Genomic DNA, 10,670 nt, shown 5'->3' on the forward strand with positions numbered 1-10,670 from the left:
CCGCGATTTCTCTCTCTCTCACGGCGATTCCGGCCATTCTCGACCTCCCATCACCGGCGAATCCTCTTCTCACCCTCATATCTCTTCCCCAAACCCCAAATCATGTAAGAATCATCCCAACCTTGTTTTATCTCAATTGTTTAGGGTTTTGGAAGTTAGATCTCGGATTTTAGGTTGGTTGATTGAAAATTTTAGGATTGAATGGATAGTTTAGGATATATAAGTTAGGATTGTTGTATTAGTTTTTTTTTGGAATTATTTTTAGTTTTTGTTAAAATTCAAAATGTTTTACTATTTTTAAAACGTTTTTTTGTTTTTTAAAAACGTTTTTCATGTTTCCAGTAATAAACTATGTATAATAAAACGTTTTTAATTTTTTTTAAAAATATTTAACAACATTTTTCTATATTTATATTTTTTTTATAATTTTGTATACATATATATATATATATAAATCATGTTTTATAATTTTTTTTTTAAATTTTTATAATTTTTTATAAGTTTCCAGTAATAAACTATGTATAATAAAAGGTTTAATAGTTTTTTTTAAAACGTTTATAAAACCTTTTGTAAATATATAAATGAAAACATTAAAAATAAAAATGATTTGAAAAGATTTTTGATGTATTAATTTTTTTTTTTAGGTCTGAGGATGAACCCCGCCCCGCAGCCCGTCTTCGACGTAGTTCGGTGAGCAGTTCCCGTGCATCGGGATCATCTCACAAACAAAACTCGGTTCCCGCATATAATCCCGCTCCAGCTCCCGCTCCAGCTCCCGCTCCAGCTCCCGCTCCAGCTCCCGCTCCAGCTCCCGCTCCAGCTCCCGCTGCTGCTCAACAGGATCCGGGTCATGCCAGTTGAACTATTGGTACAATAACCAGGTCGAGAGCATCTCCTGGTTCTCCAACCCAACCCACGACAAGGACATAACACTTGGTTAGTATTTTTTTTTTATTTGTAGCATTATGTTTTTTTCCATTAATTAACTTGCCAACTTGTATTTTTTTTAAAGGTTCACCAAGTCGAGAAATGACATTAGCAGGAGCATCAACCAGATGATGTACTCCATGCTCCGTTTTGGATATTCAAAGTGGAGTGTGATCCCTTCCGACGAACGAGAGTTGTGGTTTCGTCAGTTTGAGGTAGTAACTCTTCATTTTTTCAAAGTATTTACATTTTTTTTAATATATTTACTTATTAAATTATGTTTGTTTTGTAGCAAGAGTTCAACTGGCACTCCGATCTCACGGAAACAGTCCGTAAGAAATTCAACGAAAAGGCCATGGACTCTTATACGAAGCAGATGAACGCGTGGAAGACAGTTTGGCAGAAGAACAAGAGGCCACGGTTCATCAGCGGGACGGTGTGGGAGCAGTTGATAGCTCATTGGGAGAAGGAAGAAACTGCAGAGACGTCTTCTAGGAACTCCAAGAACCGGAAGAGCGATCGTGGCGGGAAAGGTATGTATGTGCACAACCTCGGCGCTTGCTCTATGTCTACTAAGGAGGATGAACTTGTAAGTTTTTTATTATTAGTTATCTTTATATTTTTTTAAATAAATATTTTATATATTCCTTGGCTAATAATGGCGGTTTTTTAGATCGAAGCAAACGACGGTAATCCCGTTGATCGTCTCCAACTCATTAAGGTGGCTCACACTAACAAGAAGACGGGTCAAATTCAGGACCTCGTGATCAAAGGTGTCGTTGATTTGGTAGAAGCTGAAATAGCATCTCAATCTCAGCCTTTCTCTGATGACGGCGATTCTACGGGAGATTCAACCAACTTGTCCCTATTGCAAATAAATGAGATGGTTGAAAAGGTAATTTTTTTTATTAATATATTTTTTTTATAATGTCGATTACTAACTTGTCCTTATTTACTAACTTTAAATATTTTTGTAGGCGGTTCCTAAAAGGAAAGAAGGCCGTTTAGTTGGGTTGGCCCGCCGTGCTTCTTCGTATCTGGCATCTTCTTCGCAAGCTCCGTATGCTGATCCCATGATTCTCGAGGAGCTACATGACAAAGATGAACGGATTGGGGCATTGGAGGAGCAGAACACCACTATCCTTTCTGAGAATGCCACGATCCGTTCGGAGAACGCCATTATCCTTGCTGAGCTGGCATCCCAGAAGAAGTTCAACGCCGAGATAATGCAGAAGCTAGATCGTTTGATCTCTTCGAGTTCCTAGTTTTTTCTGCTTTTTAAAACTTTCTGAATGTTTTTTTTTCTATTTTGGTTTGTATGAGTTTTAAACTTTCTGAATTTTTTTTTCTATTTCGGTTTGTATGAATTTAAATTCTATAATATTATTAGTTTTAAATTTCAAATTTTATTTATTTTTTAATTAATTTTTAATATAAAAAATATATAAAAATGCAAAATTAATTCGTTTTTAAAATTGATATATTCCGACGAATTGTGGGCGTCGGACTATACCGACGGACTATGGTTCGTCGGAAAATACTGACGGAGAGGGTTCCTCGAAATATTCCGACGAACCATTGTCCGTCGGTATATTCCAACGCACCATAGTCCGTCGGTATTTTCCGAGGACTACGTTCGTCGGTATAATCTGAGGAACGTTCTCCGTCGGTATATAGTTTTTCCGATAAACTCTGGTCTCGTGTGTCCGCATCAGAATATCGTCGGAAGTCTGTCAGAATGACGTTTTTCGGTATTCGTCAGAAAGTCGTCGGAAGGTCTGGCGAAATTCCGACGTATACTTTTTTTCCGACAAAATGATACCGACGAATTGGTTCGTCAGAAATTCGTCGGAATCGGTCTATTCCGACAAATTTCTGACGATTTCGGCCATCAGAATCCCCCTGTTTTCTTGTAGTGAAAAGCCATAAGAAAGTTCTTTATATAGTACCCTTAAACCGTCGTAAGAAAACCTATTCCTAATAGTAAAACCCCAAAGATAAGGAAATAAACATAAAACGAAAATAGCTAAAGAAAAAGAAAGTAGCCGTTAGCTTCTAGGCATTGGAATCCTTTGTGATCCTAAGTGACGCTGCATCAAAGAGTATGGTTGTTCTTTCTCTAACTGCCCTAACCACTCTACTTAAACTTGGGGTTTAGCGTCATGATATCTTCTCTTTTGACTTATTATTGAGATATGAACGTGTCTGTGTCAAATTTGACTAGAAAACTATATAGTGTATAAATTTAAAATACGAATATAAGACAGAGACACACAGCATAATATTATATATATTACGGATTTAAAACCCATAAAACCACAAGACTTGTTTGGACGTTACAGTTGTAATGAAGATGCAGTGGATTTGTTATAGTAGTAAGAAAGTTCGATTATGGGGTTTTTAAAATAAATAAATAAATAAAACCCTAAGCGATACATTTTTTGCTCTGTAAATTCCAGTAAGAAAATAAATCTATACTATTATTTGAGAAATGAATTTGCTTACTTGTCATCTTCGCGTTGATTTTAGGAAAAGTCATTAGTTTAATTAATTAATATTATTATTAAAAAATTTATTTTAATATAAATATATATATATATATCATGAAATTTAATATAATTAATAAATATTAACCTATGTTTACCAATATATATTATTATTAAATTTTATCATGATATTTAAGATAATTAATAAACATTAACCTATTCTACCGATATATATATATACTATTATTTTTAAAATATATATTTTAATTTATATACTTATCATAATGTTTAGGACATTTAATTAATAAATAGAAATTAACAGTTGATATTAAAAATATCTACTGATAATATCATAGTTATGTTTATCTTATATTTATTTTATGATTTTAGTGACTAGTATTATAGTCATTTTCTATGATTCTCATTGGTTCATGATCATGCTTTACGGGACTTGATTTTCAAATGTTTTATCGAGTCAAAATGTGTCGCAGGGGAAACTTTAGGAAACTGGTACGTTCCTTGCTTAGTTTATAGGACAGGTTAGGATTTACCCTTAATCGTTTGTGCAGATGTCTCAGCATCAAGAAAAAGTTGGTCGTGTGTATCCCTTAGGTTAGATACCCACACCTTCAGGACCTTGTCAAGGTCTCCGACAGGTAGGTATGGGTGCTAACTCTCTGATTGATTGATTGCGTGTTTATGTTTGTGGTTGCATATTTTTTTGTGTTCTTGTGTGGACCTTGGAATCTGTTAGGAGCATAGGAAGCTTACCCATGTGAACCTGAACCTTTAACCTTAGGAGCCATTCAACCAACCTTACAGAATTCGGGACAAATTCTTTTTAAGGGGGGTAGAATGTAGTGACCCTGTCTTAGGGTAGTTTGTGATCGAGAAAACCAAAATCTCTAGATTAGGTATACCTTGGATGGGATGGTGTGCATGGTCCAAAAGAAGACATCTTGTCAAAGAAGAATTCAGTTGGTTCGAGTAATTTGCGTTTTGGTCGAGATGGAAGCCAGAATGGTCGAGCAAATGGACAAAGAGAAGAAGCATGCATCAGGGAGTATTGGGAGTAACCAAGAAACATTTATTAATGTTTTTAGAGTCAAAATATGGAGTTTGGTTGAAGAGAAATCAAAATGTTTCGAAGAAAACCGGTTTTGGTCGATATTGTTGAAATCAGTTAATCAGACGAGATTTAAGCAACATAACAAGAATGGAGCATTCAAGAGTTGTTTTCTTGACAAAATATATCCACTTGAGGATTTTTTTAAAGTTGGTGACGTTGCAAAAGATTATTGGTCAAAAATGAAGAGATGATGTGGTAGAAGATAATTGGTCGAGGAGGAAGCAATGTGGCGCGATTTCAGTGGAACCAAGTGTCGATTTTTCATTGGCTGAAAGAGGAGGACGTGTGTAACCACCAGGGAAGTCTTTTAGAAGTTGGAACACTTGTCTTTGTGTGGAGAAATCTCAGCCATTTGTCACCATTGTTTCCATTTGTCACATTTGTTCACATTTCTCACCATAATGGAATGTGGTGATGACACCTTGCACAGCCATGCATCCCACCCTTTGCCTATAAATACCAAGCCATCCCCTTCCTATTTTCCCAATCCAAAACCGTGCCTCACCTTAGAGAGAGAGTTTAGTTAGAGAAAGTGGTCTTTTGTTAGTTTTCGGAAGTTTTTCGGTGTGAAGTGTAGATCGTTAGGAGGAGTTTGGTGGAGTTAGGATCCGACCTTTTCAACCTTAGTTAGAGACCTTCTCATCCTGAAGCATTGTGAGTTATGGTGATGTGTGATTGTTTGTTAACACGTTTATTACTTCAGGTTCCCGACATTTTTAAGTTCGATCTCAGCAGGAGGCTAGATCTGTCTTGGTGTCAGTTTGTATAGTTAGATCTAAGATTAATTACTTGTAAAGTTTGAGTGTTAATTTATCAAAGACGGTTCGGGGGTGTTACACATGGTAGCAGAGCCAGAACTCTGGGAGAAAACTTGGTTTTCTATAATCATGATTTCGAAAAATCAGTGTATGCACCTGCTAAAAACAAGCCGTAAATCGAGATGACACAACACAGACTCGTCGACAAAGTCGTACAACTACAACATATTTTTTCATAAGACCCCTATTGATGGTCCTACTATGAAGTAGGATATATCACCAAGCAGATCCAGCAGAAGCATTTCTTCTTATATCCATACACAGACATGTTGAATTCGAAGACAATCCCTAGAAACAAGACATGTCGAATTCGAAGCTAAAACCATAAGAAAATAAAAGCTAGACGAAGAGAAGAATGAAAGCTTCTTACTAACATGAATCCTAGACTCCAAATGGCTCTTGATGAACACGGACAAAAAACCTCCTATAGTGAATAGCACATGCAAACAGAAACATGCTTCAAATCTCGGAACCAGAAAATGTAGTTTCACAGAAGTTAACCAGAACCGGCGAGGTCGAACAATCGACATAAACTCGACACGGATGAAGCACGAGAAGGATGAGGACTCGATCATTCCTCGGTGTAATGACAGGGAGCGAATCGCCTCACACTTACCATAATCAATCTTAAGAAGACAGACTAAGGATCGAGATAGTGAGAAGCCAAGAACCAGTGATGAAGAAACAGAACATGCAGACTTAGAGAAGCAAACACCACACCGATAAGTTGGAAAATCCGGAGACTCCGCCTCTAGACAAGCTAAAATCCGACCGATCTGAACATGGGCAGAACACGATCTACAAAATCCGACTTCGAAAACGACATGCAACAACTTCTTTTAAGACACAGACACACAATCAAAACAATACCCGAATCCGGCCCTGTGAGAGCAACCAGAGTCGGTGATCGGAAGAGATGAATGAAAGTTTTGTGTAGAGAGAAGCCGGAGAATTTCAGGTTGAAGATAGAGGTTTTTTCATATACTAGGACAACAACTATTTAAGTCATATATTACTTCTATTTTAATATAGCATAGACTATAATTGATGACAAAAAGTATAGACTATAATAAAATTTATAAAACATAGCCTATAATTTATTTTTGTTATATAATAAAATTTTATTTAAAATTAATTTATAATAATATTGTATTACTAATTATGAAATTCATCAATGCATTGATTTAAAAATATATTTAAAAATTTTAGTAAGATTTTGTTTGATTTTTTCTCAACAGATTTTTTTATTACTAAAATTAATTTACACCTAAATTTGATTTTTATGAATATATTTGTAATTATTAATATTTTTTAGAAATGTTATATACTTTATAGATTAATGTAAATAATTAAATAGATTTAATTAATTAAATTGACTTAGTATGACTTTTTATGGTAGATAAAAATTGTACTTCTCATTTAATAGAGAAGATTAGCTATTATTTAGGTGGCTTTAACATATTTTTCGTAATTGTTCTTTATCACATAATATTATGCTATAGCTAGTATGTCAAATATAATTTAAATTAAATACTGTTATTGTAACTATCATATAAATAAAATAATTAAAGTTTGAATGAACATATATATTTATATATCATTAGTAGAAATTATATGAAAGTTTGACTGGATCTTATGCTCTATCTGAACTTAGCTCAAAGTCCAACTTTACAACAAGAAAATCCGGACATACATTACGAATAAGACTGGAAACTCTTAAAGTCATAAAGAAAGTGTTGGATGCACCTTTTCAAAAAAAAAAAAAAAAAAAATGTTGGATGCATACAATTCTAGCATTTAGAACAGTATGAGACATGTTTGCAAACAACATCGAATCATAATCTCGCTTGGTACTTAGGATTAGCTTAGGTATCGATGGAAGAACCTATAATCTTCCTACTGAAAAATATGTTGCAGCTTTAACATTGATCTATTTTAATATGGTACTTGAAAAAAGGATAATGTTATTGAAAATAGTACAGGAAAATCCAGCTTACATGTCATTACAATATCCACTACAAGAAAACAGCAAGGATACTGAGGGAAAAAATCGTCGGAATTTCGTCGGAATAACGTTATTCCGACGACATACCGACGAAACAAGTCCTCGGAAATAATTCCTCGGAATTTCTTCTTTCCTCGGAAATCCCTCTGAATTTTCCGACGGAATTCCGAGGAAACAAATTTCCGAGGAAATTCCGAGGATCACTAGTTTGTCGGAAATCTCCTCGGAATATATCGAGGGAGAACTTCGTCGGGATATTTCCTCGGAAATTCATCGATCGATGCGTTTTTGGACATATATCCATCGATCGATCGGAATATACCGAGGGAAATCTTCCTCGGAATATTCCGAGGAACATGTCCCTCGGTATATTCCGAGGAACATGTCCCTCGGTATATTCCGAGGAACATGTCCCTCGGTATATTCCGAGGAAAGGTGTCCCTCGGTATATTCCGAGGAAGATGTCCCTCGGTATATTCTGAACGTTTTTTTATAAACAGATCGATCGATGGATTTATGTCCAAAAACGCATCGATCGATCGAGTAAAAAATATAATTAATTTCCTCGGAATGTAAAAAATATTAATTTTTTTAAAAAAATAAAATTTTTTGAAATTTAAATTCGAAAATATAAAACTAAAATTAAAATTGAAATCATATTAATTAATATTCAAAGTTTCACTAATAAAAATAAAACATTCCAAGTTTTTGGAAAAAAAAAAAAACTATGGGTCTGGCACGTCCGGGAACACCTCGTTCGGGTACATCCTCTGCATCATCTCCATCATTTGCTGGTTCAGCCTCCTCTGTGCCTCATAGCCCGCCTGTTGAGCCGCCATCTGGGTCTCCAAAAAAGATATGCGATCATCCTTGTCCTTCAACTGAGCCGTAAGTACTTCTGGATCAACAAAGGTCGGTGGTGCAGAAGAAGGAAGAACCGACCGGGTGCGACGACCCAAACCGACCAAACGTCCCTTCTTCTTTGGAACCGACTGAATAGAAAATAGCCAAATTTACAAATTTAAACCAAGAAATAAATGAATTGAACTTTAAAAAAAAGAACTTACGGATTCAACGATTTCGTTGATTCGAAACCGGGACAAGTTGGTCGAAGCCGTCGAAGCGTCATCCTCGGTTTGAAGCTGAGACACTTCGTCTACCACCGGAGTTTGGACCAGGTCGACCACGTCCCTCACAAGACCGTCATCAATCTGGCCGGTCTTCTTGTTGGTATACGCCCTCCTCATTAGGGCGAGATCATCAACCGGCTCGCCATCATTTTCTTCCGCCTTGAAAAAAAACATAAATTAAAGAAACATTAGAAATTAGAAGAAATGCACAATAAATTAAAATTCTGATACTCAAATAATTGAAGAAAAAGCGGTTGAACTTACCATGCGATCTCCCAGAGTGGCAATAGATTGAGCACCCAAGTTATGCTTGTAGATGCCCTTCCCTTTACGGTCGCTCCTGCGGTTGGTGGAGTTGGTGGAAGAAGTTTCTTTCGTCTCTTCCTTATCCCAATGCGCACACAACTCCTTCCAGACCGTGTCGTTCATCGACTTTGGGACCTTTTAATAAAAAAAAAAAAATAGTTTAATAAATTAAAAAATAGTTTAATAAATTAAAAAATAGTTTAATAAATTAAAAATTTGTTTAATAAATTAAATCGAACCTTATTGATTTCCCACTTCTTCTTCCACTCGTGGATCTGCTTCCCATAGTTGTCCATAACTTTATGGACGAAGTGGTGATAGATAAAGAGCGTCTCATCGGAATTCCAGTTGAACTCTTGCTGAAAAAAAATCACTATTAGTAGAAAATTTATATTAAAGATTAAAAATATAAGTAAAAAATTAGAATACTTACCGCAAACTGACGAAACCACATAACCTGCTTGTCGGTAGGGAAGTGAGTGAAAGTCGGATGTCCCCTGTCGAGGGCCGAGTACATCATACGGTTGATCCATGCGCTGATCCCGTTCCCGGATCGGTTGAACCTAATAAAAAGAACAAACGGTTAATAATGAATCCAAATTTAAAGAAAAAAAATGTTTAATTACCATGTTTGACCCCGTCCATATGGATACGGAGTGAGATACGGAAGATGGTCGCGACCGGGCTGTTGAACCAACTCCGCAACACTCATCACTCCCGGAGGACCCGGAGGAGCAGGAGCGGATGCAGCAGCGGGAGCGAGAGGAGCAGGAGCGGGTGCAGCAGAGGGAGATGTATGGTTGGAGCTGTGGGGCGAAGGGGAATCCTGAAAATGGCTGGAATCCCGAGACTGGCTCCCCGTACCACCACGACCACGACGCTGTCGAGGCCGGGTCTGATCATCATGAGACCTGTAAATTAAAAAAATATATTTAATAAATACAGAAATATATAAATTAATTTTTTTTAAAAAAAAATCCCAAATAATTTAATCACAAAAAAAGATTTATAGATATTAAAAATATTTAATAAATATATAAAAATAGTTCTAATAAACAAAAAATAGTTTTAATAAATAAACAATAGTTTAATAATTACAAAAAATAGTTTTAATAATATATATATATATTAAAAATATTTTTAAATCCCAAATAATAGTTTTTAATCACAAAAAAGTTTTATAGATATTAAAAATGTTTTGTAAAATCCAAAAAATCAAATTTATATACAAAAAAGATTTTGTAAAATCCAAAAAATCGAATTTATATAGAAAAATCGTTTTGTAAAATACAAAAATCGATTTTATATACAAAAATCGATTTTATAAATACAAAAAAGTAAAAAAATTATAAAAAAATCTAAATCAATTCAACAAAACAAATTATTCAACCAAATCACAATTCTAAACCTATTATACAACCAAATCACAATCCTAACCAATCACCATAACAAAAATCTATCAAAACTACACAAAAACCAAACAAATAGAACCTAAGAGAGTGGGATAGGGTCCTTACATGATTTGTGTAAGAGAAGGGGGAGATCGCCGGAGATATCGTCGGATTTCAGGGGGAAATCGCCGGAGAGAAGAGAGGAGTCGCGCAGAGGAAGAAGAGAGAAATGGGGGAAGAAGAAGGGGCTCGTGGTTATAAAACCTAGGGTCCGACGGACATTATCCGTCGGAATTCCGTCGGAATTCTAATTTCAATTTTCGCGAAATATTTGCCGGTAAAATGAAAATATTCCGAGGAAATTCCGACTGATAGTAAAATATCCGTCGGAATTTCCTCGGAATATTCCGAGGAAATACCGAGGAACTAGTGTTTGGGGTTTCAAAACATCAATTTTTTTTGCCGTATTTCATTTCTT

This window comes from Brassica napus, chromosome C4, assembly GCF_020379485.1.
Source record: "Brassica napus cultivar Da-Ae chromosome C4, Da-Ae, whole genome shotgun sequence".
Taxonomy (NCBI): domain Eukaryota; kingdom Viridiplantae; phylum Streptophyta; class Magnoliopsida; order Brassicales; family Brassicaceae; genus Brassica; species Brassica napus.